The sequence below is a fragment of the Acromyrmex echinatior genome, chromosome 6 (assembly GCF_024713525.1).
Source record: "Acromyrmex echinatior isolate Ae372 chromosome 6, ASM2471352v2, whole genome shotgun sequence".
NCBI classification, from domain to species: Eukaryota; Metazoa; Arthropoda; class Insecta; order Hymenoptera; family Formicidae; genus Acromyrmex; species Acromyrmex echinatior.
The window spans coordinates 2,859,870-2,882,564 of NC_141857.1; the positions used below are offsets into that span (position 1 = coordinate 2,859,870).

Sequence of the window (22,695 nt, forward strand, 5' to 3'; positions counted from 1 at the left end):
ATCACACTTTTTCGAAATGAGATGCGATATTAGCCTTTGTATGAAGTAATAATCTTCAAATGATCTAATGTGATGAAATATCTAATTTGAATTTTATATAGTTTCTTCGTAAAATTTTTAGATAATTTTTCGCACGTTATATTACTTCTAATCTCATTCATAGAAAGGTCACTTTTGTACATTTCAGAACAATATTAGCTTTTATATGAAGTAATAATCTCCAAATGAGATTCAATGATCTAATGTGATGAAATGTCTGATTTGAATTTTATAGAGTTTTCTCTGTAAAATCTTTAGATATCTTTTGCGCGTGATGTTTTTTCCAATTTTGATACGTATATTGCGAGTGGCATTAAAGTGGCGTGTTGCGATTATATGACTTTGTACGAGAGACGATCATTAGACATCAAAAGTGGTTTTGAGTGGCGCAGCGCGGCTTTAAAATTATTACGTCGCCTTGCGTGAACGAACACGACAGTTTAACGATCCTCCTAAGGCGCAAACGAAGCAGAAACTTAGTTCCGACGATTGATCGTCGTGATCAACTAGACTGCTGTTGGATAAATTAAGGCATAACAGGTAAACAGCTCGTTAACGATACTCAATGATGAGCATGTTGCGTTATTGTCGGGTCAGCTTGCCGCCAAACTGAGAGTCATTCGACACTCGTGTTTCGCGAATCCGCAAGATCGCGTCATATTTACGCTCTCTTATCTTAACTTAATCCGGAAGAAAGCTGCCAGGAGACCCGTTCACAATCAATCTTTGTCAAAAGCATCTTAGTAATACAAGGATAAAACGCACGCGACTCTATGCACAAACTACCTGCAGAGAACGATATTTATTGGAAAATGTAGCACGCAAGACGGAAGAATGATTCAATTCGCCAAAAAAAAAAAAACATTATTCTGACGTAGAGTGCAATAAATATAATATTAATTAGATTGTGGGTAATAAGCGGAAAGTGTTTAAGAGCCTTTTACTGTAATAAATTGTAATAAACACGCAAGACGAAGGAATATTATGAATTATCTCTTAAAAATATGTGATCTTGATACAGAGTGTAATAAATATAATATTGTATTAATTAGACTGTGTGTAATAAGTGGAAAATGTTTAGATGCCTTTTATACTGTAATAAGGGTATATCTTTATTTACTTATAATCTATTGATATAGAGATTGACTTACCTCGCGTTTTTATGTAATTATAGTTGATAAAAAGTCGAATTTATTTTTATATTGAAATATTTGGCAATATAATGTTCAGAGTATCGGATTAAGTAAATCTGATAATTGGATAACATCTTTTTATTTTACTTTTCAGAAGCTGAAAAAATTCTGGACAAGTCACGGAAAAAGAGCGGCAATCTTATCAGTAAGTCAAACCACATAACTAGTATTTTTTATCCAATCATCTATGCTCTTATCTAACATCACTTGAATCTTTTCTCTACCTTTTTCTTGTTAATCTTGATCGTTTCGAATCGATTAATTTCTGCTATTTATCTCTTTGAAAGCGTAACATTACACGTATGAACTGTGTTAAGCAAAATATAATTACGTAAATTCTATTATTTTTCTTTATAAGAAATACAAAAGAAATTTATAAAAATACTGTAATAATAAATTATAACAATAAAATCTAATTACGTTATTATAATAATTAATGTAATTTTACGAAAAGAAGAAAAATGATTTTATCTAAAATTTTACGTCTTAAAAATAATTAGAAAAATTGAGATATTTTTACTTTGTTTCGATTATTCATAATTATTCAATATTATTCAAAATTACTAATTTCTCTTAATTTATAAAAAAGTATATAAAAAAAGTTAGGTTATAATTACATTAAAACTTAACAGAATATTTGCTTCGAAGTATAAAAAATAATAATGTTCATTATTGCCGACGATAAAAATTAGAACACAATACGCCCATTTTATTATTTATAGATACTTATTTAACGTTATTAATTGCGTCGATGTATTATTCGAAAGTATATATGTGTTCCTGTAGAAAAAAGAATACATTTCAGAAATAATAGATTAAAATTATTATAGTATTATGGAAAGTGACATTACTTCCGGAATTAATGGATCGTGAAGAATTTCCGATCGAATGTTTTTCCCCTTTTTAAACGCGATCACACAGAGCGCGGGCGGTTTATAAAGTCATTATCGGAAAAGATATATGTGCAATCATAGATTCTTATTCGTCGTCGATGAATGCAGTAGATCGTGACGCAATGTGAAAGGATAAAGGATACATTGCATACATCAACATTTATCATTTTCAAAAGTTTCTTATCTCGCATATTTTACATCGTTAAATGACTAAGCTTGAAAAAAAATCCTCGCCAAAATTGATCTTCTTTATTTGTATTATATATCGTCATAAATGATTTAACATTGAATGATAAATTCTTACAGTATCGTATATTCGAGAATATATTTAAAAATAGAAACCGATCATCTCCGCTTCGATCAATTTATAACGTCATTCGTGTGATCATCATAACCTTCGTCCATGGCCTTCTTTTAAGCTCGACAAGATTACTATAAGTTGTGATCTACCGATAACGCATGAGGCATCCTTGTCCATCGCATATTTATTGAGCTAAAGAAGAAGAAATTGCAAAGCAAAAACTTATTATTTATCGGATAACAAGATAATTCTTGTCCACATTCATGCATAAATTTATAATAAATTCCTAATGAATTATTTAAAACTCACAGCCAAGACTTTGAATACATCCAGATTATAGATATATTATTTTTTTTTGAAAGATTCAACTCTAAAAATTTAAACATTTTTTTGTACATACACAAAGCGTCGTTTGCATCTTTTTATCGAGTAGATTGCATTCGGATTATTTGATTCACCGGGTTTCCAGGACTCTTCTTGCGCGCTAAGAAGTCACGGGCGTGGACTACGAGCGTTGAAAATCGCGGCTGACCCGTGTGCCAGATATTTTTTTCCTCGCGACGCGCGCTTCTCCGGGGCCAGCCGGTTGGCCGACTGTTCCCGTCGACTGTACCGGCGGCCATGCATCGCCGATGAGAATATGACCCCGGCACGTATAGCTCGGGCCTCGAAGTAAACTACATAGGCGTTGCGCGCGTCTCTCTCGACTTCACCAGGCGAGTCGGTGGTCGTGCGAGTCGGTGTCGTCGGCACAGTGCTTCGTGTGGCGTAGGTGATGGCGGTGCCTTGCCTTGGTGATGGTGGGAGTACCGCAAGGGTCAATCCACGGTCCACCATTATATTCCCTCGGCGAAGTCGTGGTATACGGGGGCCTCGGAGCGGGTTCACAACCAAGACGACGACGACGACGACGACGACGACATTCGGACGCTTAATAGTCGGAATTTGTCTGGGTGGCAGGTACACTGACAGCTAGTTGACAGAGTTAGTGACTTGAGTTGGCTCGGTTAAAGACTGAGATAACTAGGATAGGAAAGGATATGAGGATCACATGCGAGGCAATGTCACTGTGAAATCAGAAATATAGATCAGTTTCGCAAAAAACGATTCTTTCGCGTTACCCAAAAATATAAGTTAAAATCCATAGGTTGTAAAAACGATTACAGCTACATGGAAAGAACGATTTTGTTGAAATATTAAAAAAATGTAATTAAATACAGATCTGAATGTAATTTGGTTAACTATCAAAATATTTATATAGAAAACTCAAGCATGAGCAATTTTATACAAAATTTTAATATTCTAACAGCCAGTTCGAGAGTCTACATAATTATTTTATTAATAGTTCAAAACATTATTTTCTGATTTGTATTTAGCTAAATTTTTAGATACTCGAGCAAAATCATTGTTTCTGTATATAGGTTGTTATATGTAATATAAAACTATGCATTTAATATTTAAATTAATTAAAATTTATTGAGTGAATTCAATAAGTTAGTTTCAATTTAATAAGTAAGTTTGTATGATAATGTCATTCATATGAATTGTTGCACTTAATTTCTAAGTATAGTAGGTGTTCATGTTCAGGCATTTTTTCATTAAAAATTTTTTTCCTCCGAGATTTACGCCGACGTATTGTTAAAACTTATCATAACCGTAATTTTAAGCGTTTCATGTTAGAAGAAGCAGCTAATCGTTAAGAAAGCGGTTAATCTATATCCATCATCTACACAGTTAAGATTCTTTAATCATCTAATTAGCGGGATTGTTAACGACCGAACGATCGGTAATTCGTGCATATGTGGTAGTGACTATATATGTGTACGAGTACCAAACGGTCCACCGTCCTTTAAATACAACTTTGACCTTTAAGAGGGGTGGAATGTATCGTTTGCAAAAAAATCGCCACGAAGAAATGACTCTATCGTAATTAAACCATTGACGTTGGAGATACCGTAAGGGTCAATCCACGGTCGAACATCATATTCTTCGGCTAGAAGCATGGCTTTAGGAGCGGGTTCGTATAACTGCAACACACAACGTTCGACGCTTAATGGTCGGAATTTGTCTGAATGGCAGGTAACACTGACAGGCACTCGGTTTAAACTCGGTGAGTGGAGAATATACCGGTTACAGAAACCCGCGGTATCCAGAAAGTTCTCCGGTAATTCAAGGCTCGCCCGGGTCGCCGATTAACGTATCGATCATTAGACGATGCCGATCGAGGCGACTTTTTCCCGCGACCCAGCTAGCAGCGATCACTTTAAAGTTCAAATTGAAGCCTACATAACGAGACAGAGGCTTACCTTCTCTTCTCGTTTCTTTCTTGTTTATGTCTGTTTATAGCAGAATATAGGGCGGAAACAATCAATAATGCAAAAGTTTTAACGATGTTTTTCACGTTTATCAAACAGACAGATATATTCTTCATAGAAAAGATTTAAGTATTTGTATTTAAAAATGAAGTGATTTTCTTCTATCAAAATTTAATTGTGAATTGGTTTTTAGTCTTTAACTTGTTCAGATCTGATTTCAATAAAACCATTAAAAAAAATTTTATAATTTTTACGAGCACTTTAATTTACTAAAAAATTCATTTTTTTCAAAATTTTGACTATTTTTCCAACATTGTTATGTACATCTGCAGGTCTTAGATGATGTCGATAGAATTAAATAACTTCAACAGATAATGTCTTCAAATTTTTTTATACATTACAATGACATCGAGTCTGAAGAGGTTAAAAGATATAGAGTATAAAATTTCATTACTTCACTTTAAAATTTTGGTATTAACTCTCCGTCTGTAATCTGGGTTTTTTTGGCATAAATAAAATTTTACTCTTAAATTTCTCTTCCCCAGTTCAATTTTTTCAATTTTTATTAAATAACATTTTAACATTTAAGTTAAAAAATTGAGGACAGGAAAATTCTCTTTCAGCTAAACAACTTTTTAATTAAGATTACACATTTATATTTTTATATTGGTCAGTAATGCAAACAGTTTTATGACTTATGCAAATAACTTATGCAAATGACGATGTGTTAAATAACAGTGTCTTAAGTCATAGACATAATCGTACAAACAACGCCAGGATTATCGAAATTAAAGATCAAAAATCCGAACAAGCAGATACACGAGTTATAAGTTAAGAAAGTAAGTAAGAAGTTAGAAAAATCATTAAGGGAAACTAAACGAGACGTGTGCTTGGAATGGCCAAGTGACTTACAATCCTTTTAGACCTTGTCATTTTTAGTTTCACTGATCATTAATTGGCTGTTGCCAATTGTCGAACGATGTTAACTGACTGGTTCGACCGTTTTCCCTGACGAGAGAATGGCACGAATCGACAAATCGATTTGTGCCACGAAACCTATTACGTTTAATAGAACATGGGAACAAATTGCGCTTTCGCCGCTTTCAAAATAATATTGTCTTAAACGTCGAATCATCATTTTGAAAAATTCATTATTTCTAATATTGAAAATTCGGTTTTTTAAAATATTATAACATTGAATTTAAATAATCTGAGAGAATTATTTTATTTTATTTTTTTAAGAGCATTATACTCATTTTTTTATATTTATTATACAATTCAATTAATATCTTTGATTTTTTTATTTAATTGATCCAATCTAGAAGATATAGAGACTCAAGATTAAACATATACCTATTGTTTAATTTAACAGACTAATCGATTTCATTTTCATTGAAGAAATTGCCATCTATTTTTCTATCAGTCAAATCAAGTTATACAAGTATAAGTATTGTACCGTAAATAGACCGATTAGATCACAGCGGAAACGTCAAATACAAGGATCCCATGACAAATTTCATTCGCGGCATCGAATCAGTCGGCGATTCTTCCGCCTGTCTGCAATCAGGAAAAGACGAGTTCCCGGACGAGCTACGTCTGTTGACCGATCGGCATAATCGGCATGCCTTTTTCGGCGAACTGTGAATGTAGCCTGAGGTCTGGCATTCCCCTTTCCTCGTCGTCGCTGGCCGGTTCGTCCGGGGTCACCGACGAGAGGTCACGTCGCTCGCGCATGGCATCAGTGACTTTTTCATTTTTACCTCGTATCCGCTTCTCTTCTTCCTTCTCCGGTCTCTCTTCTTCTCGATAACCACAGGCACGTGCGCGAGAAGGCTGTCATCTCGTTTGAAAAAAAAAAAGATCTTGTACCTCTGCGATGACTTTTAAAAATTTTTTCGAATCCCATATACGTTTTTTATCATCCAATTTCCGAGTAAAAAGGTTTAGAGAACGTTATTTATGAGATAAAAAGAAATCATAAAAAGATTACGACATTGGAAAGTTTAATTTAATTTTTCGGATCTCTTTTAAGTTTTTTTATCGATTTTTATGTCATCGAGTTGAGCAATTCCTCGGCGAATCTTTTTATAATCTTAAATCCCGAGTAAGTTATTTATATTGTTGTCTGATGTATTAATTTCTCTTGATTAGAGAGAAGATAAATAATTCAAAGACAAACTATGCGGAAATACGAAGGCGTAATGAAAAAGCTGCAGTCCTCGTGGACAGAGATACGTTCAAGTAAAATTGTCGAGATTCCATGTGTATCTTTGGAAAGATAAATTTATTTCGTGACCGGTAGGTCCCGCTGCATCTTATTCATCGCGCGAATGCACGTGAATCACGTGGATCTATGTGATGCGAATGCGTCGTTTAACAAATAGAATGCGCACCGTCTCCACCATTCGAGAATGGTGTGCCAAAAATGTAAAAGTGTATTTCTTTTATTTGCAAAGCATTCTACCTATAACATATGATAATTTCGTGATTTTGTTACTTCTTCCAGTACTTTCAATAATTAAATTGATTGAGCAAAGAAGTTAGAAATATTATATGAAAAGAACGATTAAAGTATCTAAAAATTTAATTAGATACTGATTTGAAAATAATTTTGTTGGATCAAAATAATTACGTAGGAGTCTCAAGCATGATGAGTAGTGTTGCAAAAAGTTTTGATGTTCTATCACTGAGAAAAATTTCTGGTTAGAAATGAATGAACTAGATTCTAATAGAACTAGATTCTGATCAATTAGAATTCTGGTTACATCAATTAGAATTAATAGATTCAACTAGAAATTTTTTTTATATTCAGAATTTTCAACCAGAATTAATGTAACCGGACTCTTTTTTCAGTAGCAACTAGTTTGAGCATTTTACATAATTGTATATAAATTTTCAGAATCTTAATGATCGAAGAGATATACTTCTGTATAGACAGCTAAACTAGATGTATTAAGGTAGGATATAATTTTACTAATTTTGTTTGCTGAAGATTGTTAAAACCGATAGCCAAAACGTTCAAATTTTATGTACCATTTGTACTTTTGTACCATCTATTAAATGATATCTAAGAAATTTTTTTTTGCGCACTTCTTACCGCGCTGATTCCAAATTAGTCCTTTCAATTTATTATTTTTTACATACAAATATAAACAGTCCAATTACTTATTTCTTATTACTCTTTTACACAATTATTTTGATTCAACAAAATTACTTTCAGATCTGTATCTAGTTAAATTTTTAGATATTTCAGCAAAACCGTTCTTTCCATGTACTTTACGAATTTCATTATATAGACGCGACGGAAATCACGATCGATCGATTCACATGGCAATCTCTTTTCGCAAGTAACGTTCCCCACGCTCGCCAGTGATCAAAGGTGCACCCGTATAATATCGAGGAAAATACTGCTCACGACGATGAACCGCGGCTTTGCGGTGCACAGGGGAATGACGGACATACGACAGGTTACCGCGTACACAGCATCACCGCATACACGTGCATCACTGACGCGAAAGGATAAATACCTTCGATTAGCGATTTATTTGAATTCTCGATGCACATACACCTCTCGTCCGAGTCTTCGGATATATGCCGATTGCTCGCGTCTCCTCGGAGTCTCCCCATCCTCTCTTCATCTCTTCTTCACAGCATCCGCCGCCCACCTTATCTCCCATCATGTTCCCCCCCCCCCCCTCTCTCTCTCTCTATCTTTTTCACTCCTTCACTTTCTTTTTCCTTATTTCTCTCCTTCTTACTCTCTTTCTCCGTCCCGTCTCTCCTTATTCCGAGGAGTTACCGTCCTCGGTGATCGTTCGCGAGACGGTGCGGATCCTCGGCAGGAGCGCGCGGTATGCCAGACGCTGCAGGCTCGATTGCCTACGACGTGGATTGTCAAAACCTCGGGGAGGCACCCGGTGAGGTACCGTTAACCAGGCGTTCGCCTATCGAATATTCAACCTACGACCTCTTGCGACGCTCTTGCAGTGACTGGCCGTGCCGAGCCGAGCTGAGCTGCGTCGCGCCGCGCCGGTCGGTCGGCGTGAACGCGGAAATGTACGTGCTGCATCGAGCGGAGCCCCGGGTGACCTTACGCGGAGTAGTACGTTTGTCCTTAGGTCGGGACAACTTCCAGGACGCTCGTCCGTTAGAGACGCGCGCGCGCGCGCACACTTTCGAACGGACCGCGACGAGCTGCTTTTTTATTATCGTTTGATACGCGCCATTGGTCGATGACCCATCTTTCTCGTCGTAACTAGCTTCTGTCTCTGTCTCTCCTTTTCTCTCTTACCGAGACTGATGGACGAAGGATAATCATGGTAATTTTTGCGTGACGCGTAATAAGGTAGGATTAATCAGATAATCGTGACATAGGATAGGAACGCGTATCTAATATTTTCTGATAATTAATTGTTGTAACTTAATGACTCTGGGATAATTAATATAGACACATTTTTTGTTTTCAATTTTTGTTTGTTAAACTAAATTTACATTTTGGTTATATTGATTTTTATTTTTTATTTTATAACAATTATCAGGTTGAAAATAGTGAATGTTATGTTATTAAAATTTAATTAACGTTTTTAAAATTTATTTAACGTTTTTTAAATTGATGGTGTGTGTGTGTGTGTATTATACTTCATATATATTACTTTAGTAGATGTAGACATAATAAAATGAAAACACTAGATTGGAAAGATATATCATCGAGTATGACACGGTTGTTAACGTACGAGACATGTTCTTTGAAGGTTCTTTACGAGCGATTGCTTTTCTACGCTGGGTTTACGTAACTCAAACGAAACGGATACGGTAAAAGGGACGAACGCGAACGATAAGAAATCTCCATCGCTTTCCTTGATTATCGATGAAGTGAATCACGAAGCGTATCACGATTTAATGAAAACGGAACAAACGTTTCCTAGAAATAATATTGCCGCCACGCTTGAATGATGATTTGATGGACCTCGTGATGGACCTATTTAGGTACGATGAACTTGACCTGATATTCGGAATGTCTCAAACTTTCGAACCTCGATTTCGTGAAATAAAAGTTTAAAACGTAGAAAATTCATTCTTAAAATCAACGAAAAACGATATTTTTTTATTCATTCTATAGTTTATTTGTTTATTCTTCTTATTATCTTTTTCCAGTTTCGTAACAGCAAGAATGAATTAAATATACATTCAATATGACACTAAAAAAAAAATATTAAATTAAGAATATTTAATTTTAGATTATTACGCAGCGATTATAAATTTTCCATTGATCTGCCAGATATCTATTGAAAAAATACTCAAGTCTGTGCTATAAAGAAATGCATCGAGAAAAGCAGCCATGTCTCTCTATATTCTTTGAAGTGGAATTTCACTCTAAAGAGTGAAAATTGAGCCAATCTTGAAAAAGAGAGTGAGAATTCACTCTGCAGGAGTGAATTCTCATAAAATAATTCTTTAAAAATTCATTCTAAAAGTTTGAGAGAGTATGCATACATTTTTTATTCCTTTTGGAAAGATTATTGTTTTAAACATGCAGTCGGGTACAGCTTGAATCGTGTAGGCACGCTTATTCATTGACATTTAACTTTCGAAATTGAACAGAGCGACGGCGAACGGCGCGTGATGCGGCCTCGTACTATGGCAAAATATCATTGGGCAGGTAGAGCTAACATTTAAATGCCAGGATTGCTCCGCAAAACGCGCGACTAAGCCAAGATGCACTTGCGGACATGTTTTTCGTGATGCATTCAGTCAGAAGATCGTTGAATTGCTCAAATGAGCGTATAGCGTTTTCTTTGTAAATACAGTTATTTGAAAACGACACTTTGTTTATTCCTTATTACATTATATATTATTTTTATAATTAATTATATAAATTTATTTATGAAGAGAGAATAATTAAAAAATTATTATAAAAGAGAAATCAGAAAGCATGCAAGGATTGCATTAAGTCTAGATTATAATTGTTTGGAAAAAGTATACCCTTCTAATATTTATTTCGTAAAAAAATTTATGACAAACAGTCCTCATTTAGATGTTCAAATTCTACATAAATATTTTAAGTACAGTATTTTATGTAAGTATAGTATTATTATTATCTTTCGTTCATAATTTATTTGAGTAAGTCGCTTCCGCGTCAAGATTCACGCGTTTTAAGTGTCTCGTCAGTTTTCTTCCTAGTATTACAAACGACTATTATTGCTTTTGCGGCTACTGTATTCCACAGTGGTACGGTGTGGTTACGAGCGGGCATATCAAGATACGCATCACGATATTTATGACGAGTCTACATGTAAACCGTTCAGCAATTTATGTCGAGATAAATATTGCAAGTCGCTCTCCGACCTTCTCCTCGACATTTCTGTGTGAAATTACTTCTACCATGTTAACACACGCCTTGTAAGAATTTATCGCTGAGGAACGTGTGAGAAGTGTCACGCGATGCATTTTTGATCTAAACGTGGTTCCAGCATCTTAATAACAAGTTACATACAGCTTGAAGAAAAAAAAATCATAAGTTTGTAAGTGTATGTTTTATTTATTTTATCAAAGTACATCATTATACTCGAATGAGTTTAAAACTGTAACATATATTGAGAAAAAAAGGAAAATTGAAAGAAAAAATGACACAATTATAGTTATTAATTAATTAAAAAAATTACTTATATATGCATAATTTTAATCAGATGAACTGGAACTTAATTTATGTAAAAAAACAATTTGAAGAATTATTGGTGGACAAGTATGATGCAAAATAAATATCAAAATAAATAATTGATATATATTGATGAATACGAATTGTATAATCGGCCGATTAGTAAAATGTCTAATGTTGCGGAGTTCCTAGTTAAGGTTAGAGGAAGATGAAAGCTCTACGGCGGGATCCCAAGACCTTAATCCGTCGATACGTAATGGGATATAATGCGAAATTAGCCGTTCACTATGTACAGTTACGCATTACGCTAACAAGACGTACTTCCGATTATAGTGAGGGGTACCTATTGTTCAACCGAGCCAGTAGTGTACCTCTTAGTAGTCCCAGACTCCGGCTATTCCTATACGGTATCCATTTATCTATCTATTCAGCCGCTCCGTATAACACACGATAGATTCCACATAATCTCGTCGACACAATGGCTTGGAGGGCTGAGATATACTGCGAACATAACACCGCGATCTTTTCTGATCACCTTACGCGCTTGCGACGCTTCCGACTGTAATTTGATAAACGTAAACTAGCTTTTTTCAAGACGGAATCGTTTTTACTTCCGGACGTATACTTTTAAAAAATGTGAGTGTGGATTTACCATACGATGTTTATATAATTCTCGCCATGTTGATGTTGATCGATATATCATGGATTTTAAATTTGCATCGTGATGATAAAATCGTTTGGTAAACACTAAAGGTTTTTAAATCCATATCATGTTAATATTAACACGGTGAAAATTATGTAAGCATAAAAATTATATAATCACGGTGAAAATTACATAAACATCAAAATTAAACACATGATGTTAAATTCGCCCTCATATTTTTAAAATGTACAAACAGAAGTCTTTTATTTGTTTATCAGGACACTTAATTACAAGAATCTGCGATACTAATATAATCTAATTCTTGGAGCTTGAAGCCGTAACGCTTAACGCTATGCTGGAATAACTATCTCATGCCATTGTATTTCTGACGTAGCTGCGAGATAAAAGTATCTGCGTGAATTATCTAGCAGACGCCGTTTCCGTCTGCGGATGCATTCGCATTTAACGCAGTTAAAATTCGGTTTAGCGCAATTAGCGAGGTTAAACGGTCGATACACAATCTCAAGTGCAATTTGCACCGGAAGACTTGTGAATTAAACTTTGCGGCAAGAAATAGTAGAAGCGGCTCGTCCGAAGAAGAAAGAGAATGCTGAAAAGAGAAGATGCATGAAGAGCATAGACTTTCTTATCTAGACAATCCATATTATGTGGAATGAATTTGATTTTGATTCGCAGATTGAAAAGATTATTCTCACGCTTCTCTCTGTAATATTGTATTGACAATAATATTAATTTTACCCAGAAAATTAATATTTAATTAATATTTAAAAGTGTTAAATGTCACTGAAACTTTTTACAAATACAAAGCGCGCTTATTTTTCAACATATTCTAATTAATTTTAAGATCAACAGCATTAACAGGCAGTGGTAAATTTTTTTAAGTAAAGTTGCAATCCTCAAAAGGCGAGTAAAAGCTAGCAGGTGCTTGACGAATTAGGATGATTTAAAAGCCTGCGGTGTAAAGTAAATCAAAAGTATATTCGCTATGAGACTGTACTTATTACCTGTAAATACAGCCTAGTCCGCCGCTCTGGCGCCTGTCATACGTGCGGCTAATGCATGTTCGTTCGCGGGAGAAAACCCGGGTTCCATCACTGACACCGTAGCACCAGGATATATATGTGTGGGTCAGAGTGAGCTGATGGAGAGGACTCTCTAGGAAAAGGCCTGTTTGTCTGGAGAGTTACTACAGATGCTAACGGTAGCTTCGACGAGGTTTAGTATGCGCGATCTGTTGCCTCGACAGGAAACAGAATCCCTCCTATTACCGAGAGGAGTTGCAGCGGTGAACCGTACGTGAACGCAAACGACAGCTACCGGCATTGTTACGCGATGGGCCTCTCTCTTATCGTCTCAGAATGCCCTTTGCTGGCGTTGTGACTGTCAGGGAGAAAAGGTGGTACCCTTCGGCACCTTAAAAGGTCACCGTGACGACGAACGTTTCAGTGGCGTCGATGCAGCTCGACGTACGTGCCTTCCTCCCCTTTCACCTTTTCTGTCTCGCCTTCGCATCGCCTTTATAAACCTTTCCACATACTTGATATACGGTTACTCGTCCGTGATCACGACAGGCATTTTCGGCAGTATTTCTTTGATCCTAGAGTTTACACGTGTTTAATCTTATCTTGTATATCTACGTATATACTAATGTTCGAAATTTGAATAGAATTTTGATTGAAAAATTCAAATAAATATACATATACTGAAAAAAAAATAATTTAGTAATAATAATAATGAAGCTTAGATGTGACAGTTATTAAATGCTTTGGTGAAATAATTCCAATCAAATGTTCAATTAATATAACAAAAAAATTAACATTTAGTTGCACCAACTAAATATTAATTTTATTTTTTTTTTAATATTTAGTAATTATTACCAATATTAATATTAGTAATATTTACTAAATATTGCATCGATACGTTTAACAAAATACATTAGGTGGCTGTCATTCGGCTCTTTTGTCAGTATACTTTAAAAGATTCTACATTATGGATGTAAGTTAATATTATATATATAATGTTTACAAACATGTATAGAATCTCTTAAGTACAGCCATTATTCGCATTCGACAGCGTTCGCAAAAATTATTACGAGAAACTTGTATACCGCTATGTCGAATGACATTACCATTCCTTACCTCTTTCATGGGTTTCTTTTTAATCCTTCTGGTAATACGCGATAACAACCATGCGGTATTCAGCCAAGCTATCGTATATTTGTTACGCCGTTTATTACCCGCATGTATATATCTTGACGAGTGCCACCCCAGCATTAAAACATCGTAGTCCGAATATCGACCGCATATTTACTTTAGCTAATGAGCGCTTGATGAGCAATGTTAATTATTGTTAAGCAACGTAATCATTATCGGCGGTAGAGTAACGGGATGCGTCTCGCGTAAAGAAGATTGCTTTGAGAGAATCTTCCATCTAAGCCTCCGACGTTTATAGATCGATGACTTTTGATCGTTAGCCGTTTACTTATCACAAACGTGTTATCTCAAATAAGAGTATCTACATCGTTATTAATGCATTATGTTTTCCTCACGTCATGTTTCAGTTTCTTATTATACAAAGAAACAAAAAAGATTGATATCATCTTAATTTAACTATAATTTAGTAATTTTTGATGCCAATTATATACTTATTTTTAGAGAATTATCAATATAATTATTATTACTAACATTATAGCAATAATATAATATTGATAACAATGGAACTTTTAGCCATAATTATTTTACCATGTAATCATCGCAAATACCAAACACTTTCCTTTTAGTATAATTATTAAAATCTTTACAATAACATTTTAATCAAGTTATGGAATACAAATGTACACATTTATTATTTTTGTATATATTCATACATCTTCGAAATCTGGCAGGAAGATTCGAGAAGATAGTCCGATAAAAATTATTTGTTATTCACTTGAACATTTCCCTATTTGCGTAGTTATCGAGCAACATATCTGAGTGCTCTTGGTCCTCGGGGGGCCGAATTATCTAACAATCTTCACGCCAGTGGTGCTATCGTCTGCAAAAAGAAATAAACTAATTGCACCGGCGCTCGCAGGCTAGATTCCGGGAATGATGCGAAACAGTATCTTTCCGACTAATTAAATTACTTGCCGTGAAATCAGCGGGTGAGCGAAACTACATTACGCCATATAGGATGGATAGAAAAGGAGGCGCAAAAAAATTGCGAGGAAAGAGACAAAAAGAAAGAGATTAGAGAGCGGCGCATTTTACCTCGAATCACGCAATAAATTGTTGGATTAACATCCGTTTCTACTGGCAATAACGAATTCCGGTCGTGATTAAAATTGTTCGGATCGTGCGCAAATCGCGCTAATGATTCGCAGGCAGTGACAAGTTTGCGAGGCGTATTTTTTAACAGCCTCGCGGAATCTCGCCTCGAGCTCACTCGTAAATACGCCCACGCGTGCACTCGTGTTCTTTCGATGCACCCTGCTATGCATGGAGAGCAAAGAAACGTAATAAACGACAACAGTTAACCATTTCTAATGTTAACTATGAAAATTTAGTTGCACGAGATAATTCTCGTATAACTGCATGCTTATTTTCACCGAATCTTCGTAATTGACATTAAAAGTCTGGCAAAAGTTATTCTTGCTAGCCTTCCGGATCTTTATTAAGAAACTGAAATAGTATATGTATAATATTCAAGATCGTTTTGTATATATTGTTACAACGGTTTCGCTTCAGCGTAGCTATAATACACTTACCGCATTATGTACTTATACTTATCTAGAATCTAATATTGACTGACTAGATTTATGTATTTAAGCAAGTAAACTTTATTCAGTGAAAAGTTAATTTGTTCTAATGAATGTTAGACAGTGTTCAATATTGTTATTTACCATGTCTACTTCGATCAGATATCAATATTTCTTATGATTATATTATTGACTCTGTCCAACGAAGTCAACAACAAAATACACGTGATTCATTAAACATAGATGACGATTTATTAACTTTTCACTGAACTTCTTTAACTTATTCTTCCACAACATGAAATTTTATAAAATTATAATGGCAAGTATGATGAAGTAAGACAAGCTGATCAAATCAATTTTATTTTCGATTGCACATTGCATTTCTATTTTGCATATCAATATTTATTATGATTACATTGAAATATACATTGAAATATATAGTCCATTGAACACCAGATAGTCATGATTTATTAACTTTCACTGAACTAAAATTTCTTAAACTTATATTATAAAATATTTTTATTGAAAATTATAATAGAAGTGTAATGAGATAAGAAGAGCTGATCAAATGAATTATAATTTTGACTATACGTTGAATTTCTATTTTACATAAAGAAATCAAAAGGTACTTGCTCTTAATCAGTTCTATAATATATACGATTGACATAGTCTCTTTGTTAGCTTGTTAATTGCATTGTCTAAGAGATATAAGTTAATAACCAAGATTTTACTCCGAGCACGAGTTTAATATCGTGTAAAGTTGTATCATTATAGCATCTCTTGTGGCACAGCAATGAGTGCAAATGCACCAGTTTCGTTCACTCGAAGGTCGGTATCATTCGCCTAATTAAGCGTAAAAGATTTTTCCATCTCAGGTGCGTGCTCCGGAATCCTGTTTCTCTCGCTCGTGGAAATCGTTAATTCGACGACGGTAGATCTCTGTGCGAATTTGCGAGTGTAGATCCGCGGAGATCAAGTCAACAGCGGGGGGTATCAGCGGCGCGACGAAAGAGTATCACTAATTCAAAGTGCTTCCGCGTGAGAAGTGGTACTCCAGATGATCTCTCCCTCTCTCTCTCTCTCTCTCTCTCTCTCCCTTTCTGTTTTTGTGCCCGAGCACGGACTCGTGCTTCTTCAACTTCGTGGTGAAGTTCACCATAGCGTGTTCCTTCGTATTTACACACCGCGATTCGGTATCCGGCGGGAATTCTCACGCGTTATCGCAGAACGGTAGCCTTGCCTTTGATTTCTTGTTTCTAAGCGGACGAGGTCCGCCGTCAGCTGATAGCTAATTGGTCGCGCAAGTGCGAAGTAAGAGTGGGCGAATAACGACTTGGTATTTTATCGCGGGTTTTATCGGGGTGCTTTATCGACGAATATAATGCGACCCTCGTGACAGCTTGTACTTATGAGCACAGCGACACAAATGGGTTGTTAAGTACGTTTGCAGTATCCGCATTGCATAGCATTTCCTTCGGTCGTAATATTTTATCATAACGATTATCGTTTTACGGTACACTGAAAGAAAAGTGTTTGGTATTTGTGACTATAAGTACATGGTAAAATTATTATTAGGAGCTCCATTTTTACAGTTATTACTGTTATAATATTTGTAATAATAATTATATTTTTTAAAAAAGTATACGGTTGGCACCAAAAATGGCAATAAATTATAGTAATTGCAATCATTTTTTTCCGTCAGGGTATGTTTAAATATATACTTTTCTATTGTATAGTTTTACTTTATTCCAAAAACGATTTATTATAAAAATGAAAAATTCCAGCATAATATAACTTTTCGAGACGCTTATATAATTAGAATATGTCATATTTCTTTTTATTTATTTAAATGCATTTCTTTTTATTTTTAAATTTTAATAGAATGAGTTTTAATAAGAATAAACGAGAAGAATTAAACGAGAAATAAATAAGAAGAACTAAATGATTTTATAAATTATTAATAGTTTTCTATGTAAAAATTACGACCGCATTTGTTATTGTTTTATCGCATCAAAAAGACATTTTTTTAATCTGAAAAAAATTTTCATCTTTGAGAATTGAAAAATTATCAGAATTAGTTTTTATTTTTTTGAACGTTAATTGTTAAATTCTTTTTTGAGAAGTGTATCAGTTACTTTGTAAGTTGAAAATGAAAATTTAAAAAATAAGGTGTTAATTTTCACAAAGATAATCAACTTGTATTTTAATCTTCGTTCTCAATCCATTTTGAATCTCGCACGCGAGATATCGATCAACTAATGCAGATGTTCGCGTTGAATTGGCCGGTATATCTGATTCGGAATGTTTCGCTCCGGAAGTGACTGATCTCGCACAATATTATTTACATTTTACATGAAACATAATTCGCGGTATATGTGCGACTGCTTGCTTTGGTACGAGGGAGAGAATTGAAACGTAGTAACAGTACATAGAACTTACGAAGAAATGAAGTTGAATTGCAGTTGATGAGTTTACAGTTGGATTTAGCATTGTCTCTTGGAGAGTTTTGATGGAATTTCCTTCTTTGTCTATATTTTCTAGTCTTATCTACTCTGTAAATTCTTTAGAGTAAAATTTCATTCTAAAGAGTAAAAATTGAATCAGTCTTGAAAATGAGTCGCACACTTTTCAATCTTCAAGATTAATTTCATTCTTCAGAGTGACAACTTTTTTATGAAGGCATAGGAATCGTAGAAACAAAATAATCTGCAATTATTATTTAGAAATCATTTATATTTATAATTATTTGTTAATAAAAGTGTATATGCAAGTTTTTAACATAGAAGAATAATAGTTGTAAATTCGCAGAATTATTCTCCTCAGCACTCGTGATTCTAAGCCATCGTTTATCGGCGAATTTGCCAATGACTTGAATAGAAAAGTGATGTTGCAATCAAATTTGCCCTCATATCTCTCTCCCTCTTTCTGTCCCGTCGACATCTGCGTTTTCTTAGAGAGAAGGAGAGAGAAAACTCGTTCCTAATACTTATTCTCTCTTGTAATTCCATCTCATCTTGCGACGCGACATTTGCGAGCTTGGTCGATTGCAACAACACTGTTGGCGCGAGATGGAAATAAGATGGTCCAGGTAACCAACAGAGAAACTGGCAGGAGACCGAAGCGAGGGTGGAAGAGAAGGATAGTTCTATTGGTGAGACTAGCTTTCTCCACAATGCAATTGCCTGCACGCGCACGAATTACAAATCACACCGCAGAGTAAACTCTTGTAGTCCATTGTCCTCATTGCCTGTCTCTCTTGTAGTTTAGTGGGTTACCCACCTGGAGATTTTCTTTAGACGAGACGTTAGATAATCGCTCGCGTCATAGCGTCACAGTTTTGCCACGGAATATGCGCGAGAGGTAATAAGAGAGGTAATAAGACTTGTGACGCTTTGTTCCTGAAGGAGAAAGACGATGCCGGAATGATTATCCGCTTACAGTATGTTATCTTGTGCCTCAGTCATTATATCTTGTTTTGCAGAACGTAACAATTATTGAATACTTATAATAATATTGTATTTTTTTTCTAATCTCAGATTCAACGTATTTATGATTTGTAATAACTGATTTGTAATTATAGCTACAATTCAGATTTTGTTACCTAAAAGTTATGGTTTGATTAAATTGATTAGGAAATAGGATTAGAATTGATATATCTTGATTAAAAGATATTTTAATGCTTTTATTTAACTATAAATTAATTCGTTATAATTCTCTCAGAATTTGTTAAAGGTATATAAGACAATAATTTTCTTACTCGACGATTTCCTTCGTTCTATTCATATCGACGCAAACCCGGGATGTGAGTTTTTCCACGCACGGCATACCCCGTGGTGCATCGAGTTTGACGCACTTTCAGGGCCGATGCGTTTTTGTTATGCGAGACTTACGAATGCATCGTGCGTGTAGTAAAAGTCCTACGCGAGTATAAAGCGCAACGGGGGGTCAGAACGTTACATCCTTTTCTAGAGATAATAGAGGAAAGCCAGAGAGGAAACAGAAAATCGTTTTCATACAAATTTAATTTTCTTCATAATTGTTGTTTATTTTATATTTTGTAATTTTAAACATAACTTTTTGATAAATGATTCGAACGTGATAACAAAATTAAAAAAATAAAATACGAGTTTAACAAAATATGTTCATCTGAGGAGCAGAAAAATGCAAATTAAAAGAAAATAATTTGAAGAAGTTTAAAATTATACGCAATCGTAGAATAAATTAAACAGCTGTAGATAAATCTACAATCAGATTGATATTTGCATAAAAATAATATTGATATTATAAACAAAATACGATGCTATAAACAAAAAATAAAATCAAAAGAAATGTTAGTTGGGTTGCGAGCTATTCACGAGAAACGTTCTGTTCCTGAAGGAGGAGGACGATACCGAGTGCGTCCGGTGAGAGGAGGGCCGGAATGGTGGTGCATCGGCGAATCTAACGACCAAATCTCAACGCCAGTGTAAAATGCAAAACAGCAGCGGAACGCTGAAGCGAGCGCGGTGAGGCGAGGTGCGGTAGAAGAGCTTCTTCCCCGAATGCGAATTCCACGATGCGTGGCGACCAAGGTGGAGGTCGGGTGCTCTCCGGTGAATCTCTCCTCGTCCTGCGTTCGCGTTCTTCCTCCGCCTTCTTCCACGCTCCGTCCTGCCGCCCTTGCTCTCCACGCGGGAGTGCGTGAAGCAGAACGAAAGGGGGGTATGGACGTATGGACTGTCTCGGCTCTGGACTGACTCGCTTCTTCCTCTCGACCGTGCCTGTATCTCGCGAAATATATTCTGTTCTTTTGCATAATAGAGAAAATTCTGCGGTGGCAGATTTATCAATAGGCAAACGGAGTAATCAGTTTGTATCTCGTTCTTGATACAAAAAAAAAAAGATTTTTATAAGCAATTATAAAGTTTTATTTTCATAATATTCATTTAGTTTATGAGAATTGATTAGGACATTTAATATTGAAAAAATAAGGAGAGAAAATAATAAAATAAAATTTTATTGTTGCAAAGAACAATTAACATCGAATTGGTTTATTCTTTCTAAATTTTTTAGAGTGAGATTCATTTCAAAGAATTTAGAGATTTGGTCCAAACATTTTGGTAACTTTAATATAAAAAAAAGGTCAATACAGTCAAAGGTGGATCTTGGAGTACTTAATAATATTTTTATGTGTAAATATATTATATTCTAAATATACATGTATCTTTCAGTTATATAATATAAACTGTGGGATGATGTATTCTTATTAGCTTATGTTTCTGATTGTGAGTACCTATTTACATCCATTCTACATTGTTCATTTTCAAAATGACTGTTTGCCGAATAAAAATCTCTTAAACTTTCGCTTTACGAGTAGAGAGGTGAGGAACATTTGTTCTTTTTTTAAACATTCTTTCGCTCCTTTTTTACAATTTCCTTTCTCGAGAAATTCATCAAAGGAACTATCAAAATTCCGTGTAAATGGATGCTTAATTAACGGCGCGATGCTCTACTTTTTAGAATGGTCTTTAATGGTCCATTTTGTTACGCGAATTTGTGCAATAGCGACAAAAGAACACGTTATTTAATGACACTTTCGCTGCACTAAACTTTATTAACCATCACCGCTGGTTTTCACTCATCTCTCGTCTATCATCCCAGTGAAATTAACTCGACGCTTTCTTGGTCGGATTATGAAAACATAGTACGTGCGATCACCTTTATCCAATTACATTCAGGCTTTTATCTCTCCGTACATGAAACATTAGAGTGCCGTAGTGATAGGTGTAATGGACGGCACGTGTTACGTACAAGTATGTCAGTCATTCTATTACGACACCTAATCAGCTCATAGATAATATATTCTATCCTTCAGTCACTTTACTGTTACTCAACATATAAATTAATCTCTCATACCTACTTTGGCGATTGATAAGTCTTTAATCTATTATCGATTTTTTAATAATCCATTAGCACGATTCGTTTTTATTAGAGAACCATGTAGTCAAAGATAATAGAATGTTAGTATCAATAATGGCATTAATTCCTTCAGATCCTGCGTACATTATAATGTACATCAAATTTGAAGACATCCGTTGAAATTATTTAATTCTATTGACGTCATCTGAGATCTGATGTACATAATAAATGTATAATATATGCTGAAAAAATAGTCAAACTTTTGAAAAAAATTATTGTTTAGTATGAATTATTTAAATGAATTAAATTAAAATAATTTTTATCACGGTTCCAATGAAAGATTAGATTTAAAGGGGTTATTAAATTTTAGATATTTTAGATATTTAACCGTCGTAAAGTTTCCGTAAAAAAAATTCACAATGTAAGATAAAATCTGTTTTTGTTGTGTTTTTGCTTCTAAAGGAAAATTTTGCAATATGAAGCCGGGTGTCGAGCGTGACAGGGAGGAGCGTCACGGAGCGATCTCGAGCGGCGTGCGTGAGTTAAGATCGCGTATACTGTTAATAAATAATGCAGTAATGGGCGTTCGGGTTGAAGAGGTAGCCGGTAAATGCGGCGGAACGGAGAAAGCCGCATTATTTACGCCCGCTGGCGGCTGGCTGGCGGTGACAAGTTTAAAAAGCCGCGGGAAGTAATAACCGAGGTGTCCGCGGATTAAAAGGCGTGACACTGCTAGTTCCAGCGATCACTCTTCCCCGCAACGATGTAATTAAATCCTACAATATACGTATGTACGTTTGTCTACTCTTTACGACTCTGCTCTCCGCTGCTGGTTACGTCATGTGTATAATGTTATGCTAACGGCAACGATCGGGTCTAGAAGCCAACAGTTACTGAACGTTTGAGTCCTTGACGTGCGAAATTCACGTGGTCACTCTTAACGGAACTTTTCGCGAGTCCAAAACGCAAACTTTCTCGTATATACGTGCTTTAGCCTCGAG

At 35.1% G+C, this 22,695-nt stretch overlaps 1 protein-coding gene across 1 annotated transcript in view; it reads left to right on the forward strand.

Annotated features, from left to right (window-relative positions):
* The first annotated feature begins 1,322 nt into the window (after positions 1-1,322).
* The window catches only part of sano (CABIT domain-containing protein serrano), a 106,633-nt gene continuing 85,260 nt past the window's right edge, over positions 1,323-22,695 (forward strand). The window contains exon 1 of the mRNA XM_011054903.2: positions 1,323-1,377. The gene's annotated coding sequence lies outside the window, so the exon portion shown is untranslated. The remainder of the gene's footprint in view (positions 1,378-22,695) is intronic.